Source organism: Eulemur rufifrons, chromosome 18 (assembly GCF_041146395.1).
Source record: "Eulemur rufifrons isolate Redbay chromosome 18, OSU_ERuf_1, whole genome shotgun sequence".
Classification (NCBI taxonomy): Eukaryota; Metazoa; Chordata; class Mammalia; order Primates; family Lemuridae; genus Eulemur; species Eulemur rufifrons.
In genome coordinates, this window is record NC_091000.1 from 24,370,623 (window position 1) to 24,375,272 (window position 4,650).

Genomic DNA, 4,650 nt, shown 5'->3' on the forward strand with positions numbered 1-4,650 from the left:
GTATTCCCTACTTTGCTTCAGTGGACTGGAAAGTTCTCTATTAGTAATTGACAATCACCATCTGCTTTTAAAAGAATGTGGCTGTCTCTTGTGTGTCGTAATATGATTCATCAACTTGAATGTAGACTGGGGCAAAATGGTTCAAGAAAATTTTACAAAGTAAATTACTTGTGTCTCAAAACAATATGATTATAGTTTCTTGTTTTATAGCATGTTTTTTTTTCCTAAAATGGTTTAAACTCCTCACAATTAAGGTATAAATGCAATAGTTCTTATTAATGATGAGTTATTAATCACTATGTAGTGATACTATTTTTCCTTCTCTGAGGTATCTGCTAGAATTCTTAAGTATCTGTTTATGAAATTTGGCATATTGTATGTCTTTTAAACAAATATTACCACATAATTACATGTAAGATGTTAATGTGTTTAGAGCAGGAGGCGAACAGAGTAATTTTATAGTAACATTCTGCATCTTACAGATTAAAGACAAGTGACAGTGATTGGTTTCCCAATATCACACACTACCACACAGAAAGTTAAAGGAAGAGCTACATTTAATGCATAAGTTTTCTGAATACAAACTAACATAATTTTAATGATTTTTAAAGTAGACATGTTCTCCTTTTCTTTCACATTATTTTTTATTCATTGGCCTTACATCATTATTTCTGATTATTTCACTCTTTTCAAAAGAATAGTGTCTTTCAGGATGTGGGGAAGAATATTACAAGAAGGGTGAGAGAATAATGTCTTATTTTTATAAAACATTTAGGTAAGGCATATTAAGATGGGTGATTTACTCACAATATTACACCAGTTTATTTTTATGTAACCTTTTAATATCAAGATGTAAAGAAAAAAATGCACAAATCTTACATGTACAGATTAATGAATTTGTACCCTGCAAACATACCCAGTAAGCATCACCCCAATCAATATATCAAACATCACCAAGTACTCAGAAATTACCCATATGCCCTCCTCCTCATTCTGCTCCCCTAAATATATTCACTTCTCTGACTTCTATTACAAGAGACTAGTTTTGATCTTTAAGGAAGACCATTCTTTTTAAGGAATACTATTTAAATGATGTCTGTCATATAGAGTATCCTCTTTTACGTTTTGTTTCCTTCTCTTAATGTTTATTATGTTTGGAAGATACAGTCATCTAGTTGTTGTATTAATAGCAGAATTTTGTGAATGTTCATTGCTGCACTCTGACCGAATAGATAACATTTTTAATCCATTCTAACCTTCATGGCCATTTAATTCATTCAAACATTGATAGTAATATTTGAATTTGGAGTGGTTTTATTAGTTTCTAGACTTTTTTTTACATATAGTCTGGTACATATACAAATACAGGTACTTCTGTTGATATTGTATTTTGGAGTAGAATTTCTGAGTCCCAGTATATACTTAACCTCACTATCAATCAATACTGGTAGCAGTTTTGCAAACTAGCATACCAGTGCAAAAGGGAAAAGACAGAGAGAGGGCGAGAGAGAATCCATCTTAACAACATTTGACTTGTGAAGAAAGCCTGATCAACATTGTTTTAAACACTTAATGTGAAAATTTTAATTTTTTTAAATACTTAAGGGGAAGATTTGGAAGAAATCTCAGATGTGAGCATTTTTAAAATTCAATAGTTCTTTAAAAAAACCCCAAAACTTGTCAAAAGAGGTATCACTGATCTTTAGCCAAAGACTGCCAGACACAGACCTGCAATTGAAAAATGTTGGATTTGTTGGCTTGTGGCATTGAGAGAGAACACATATTAATGAAAAGCATAGAATGTCCCAGTAAAAAGTGTTCACAACTACATACATGATTTGGCTTTACGTAATTTATGGAGAGAGTTCAAAGAAGTGATAATTTGCTCTGAATTGGAGGCAATCAGAAATCAGGGGTAATTCTATGATTGGCTATGTTACTAGATCTTACTGAAATTGTGGGAGGGAGTATAGTGAAGCTAAAGCTATAATCAGTACTGTGAAAGTTGATCATATGAATTGGGTCATTCTCGATATACACAACTAAAACAGACTCAGGGGGCCAGGAGGAAAACATTCAGGGCACATAATATTGCCAGTAATTCTCTGCAAGCCTGGCTGCTGCAACTGCCTGCTGAAACTTGAAATCAGTTTTATCTAATAGCTACTGAAACAACCTGCTGCAATTCTAAAACTAGTTTTACCCATCACCATCGTTCACCAATCAGAACTTGCCAGCTCCCCAAAATTTACTAGTGCTAATGAACTTTCTTGTAAACAATATGTGACATTTCTCCTTTTTATAAAAACCTCTAACCCTCTCTTTGTTCTTTAGACATACTGAAGACCACACAGTCTATGGTGCATACCACAAATTGCAATTCTTGCTTCCCAAATAAAATATTTTAAATTTAGAGATGTGTCTCTATATTTTATTTGACTTCAGCAATACACAGGCAGCACTCACTCTTCCAGAAAAAGAAGATGTTTGGTTATGTTTGTGATTTGGACAATGTTCTTTCCCTTATCTAAGTTCACTCATAACTATGGGGAACACTACTTTTGCCTTGATCTATCATGTTCACGGAGTGGCCTGGTTAGAGTCTGGTATTTTGCAAAATTTCATATGTTCAATAAGAGAGTACCAATACCTAGCTGTGAGCACCAAGCCATCTTCCCAGCAAGACCAGTGTTTCAGGGATAACTACTAGGCCGGTTGCTTTTCTCTTTCTCAAGAGTGCAAAGCATTGAAAGTATTCCAAATAACTTATATTGTGTCATCCCTACTATAATATAGTGAAGACCACACAGGTCATCTGCTCATGTATTAATCTTTTGTGCACACAGGACATAGTAGTAGGAAGACTAAAGGACACAACCTACATTAACCCTAAAGTGTTAAAATATATATCTAAGCAAAAAACAGAGGTTTTGAAATAAATATTGCACAATCATAAAATATTCAGATTCAGGTTGCATATTTTTCCTACATAAATGGAAAATATTTAAAAAAGAAAAAAAGAAACCTTGATGGAAAAACTAAAATTCTATATTTGAACCTCGATACTCCCTCTCATTTTATGTAGGGACTTGCCTGTTTGTGCTTTTATACATTCGTCCTTCAAAAATTAGCAACTTCCTCCTCTTAAAATGATAATGTGTATTCTAGTCTTTGTGGAAGTTTACATTCAAAATTCCTGGATGTACATTTTGCTATAAACTGTGGCCTGGTTTAAGAAGCTACATAGGGACGTTATAGCTTGTAATGAAAGTTAAACAATTAAATAGATCATTATTATATGAAGCAAAAAAAAAAAAATTAGTCATGTTGATCTATCAGCAGCCAAAATATTTTATTAAAATGCAAACATAAATATTGCTTTTAAATGTGTGAATACATATTTAATGTAATTCTAACAATCATATCCAAAATGTGCCACTAATATATATATATCAATAAAAACTAAATCTTGGATACTGCTCCCCCTCAAAATCAGAAAAATCACAGGGTTTAAAATTAACAGCTAAATTGATAAAGCCTTTTATTTGCTACTCTAAAAAGCTGTTGCATTGTAATTCTAATTCGCACACCTACATACACACACCCACATGTAGAGCTACTACTTATTTTAAGTGCACGTTGGGCTAAACACACACCCTCTGGGGTTGCAGGGTCCAGTACCTCAGGAAATAGATTACTTTCAGGCCACTAGGATTTGGCGGCATTTGAGTAGATTCCTCAATATTAAGCCTTGAATGTTGAAAATACTGGATATTTGTAGGCCTTATATTCTTTAATAAATAAATTGATAAAAATATCATTTTATTTCCTATATACATATGCACAAATATGAGACAGAGAGAATAATATGACAGTCCCATATACCCAGCCTCATATCATCAACCTACCTACAAATACCATATCGTCACATTCTCCCATGTGTAATTTAGGTTATTTACAACAAATAAATTTTTCCTTCAACAACCAAGTTGGTGTATTTGGGGGTTGAATTAGGTATGTCCCCTGGGCACAAATGTGAAAATCTTGAAATTCAATATCTGTCCCCACTGTCTGTGACCATTGGGCCACAAAGGCCAAGTCTCAATGTCTGGTTCTGCAAAGATTAGAGACTAGTTCTTAGCCTCTGCTAGTAGAATCAACATCCTCACCTATCACAGTCTTTTTGAATATTTCTTGACTCTCCAGATTATCTGGATCTTTATCTGACACTTTGAATTATTGTCCTCCTCAAGATTTGGTGCTACTTTCTATGCCAATTAAATAGGTCCTAAGGGATACTTTGTTTTCAGATGCATTTATATGTCTCTTACTGAATTTATGTCACACCATTCTTACTTCTGTTTAGTTTTTTAAAAATCTTCATCCTACGAAAATTCCAATTTGCAATTTTTTCCCCTTAAACATTTTAGTATTTATTTTGGCTAGGCCTAGGTCATTGATGGTTTAAGGATTGTGTTTTTTATTAAGGTTGTCATATTGAATTTTATATAAAAAAGTAGTATTTGCCTAACAATGTAAAAGAGATACTTTTCTCGATTTTTAATCTAAATGTTTCATTGAAAGAAAAAAACTACTTTTCCTATTTGAGCCATTACATGTCTTTCATTGATAAATAATTTCAATAATGTA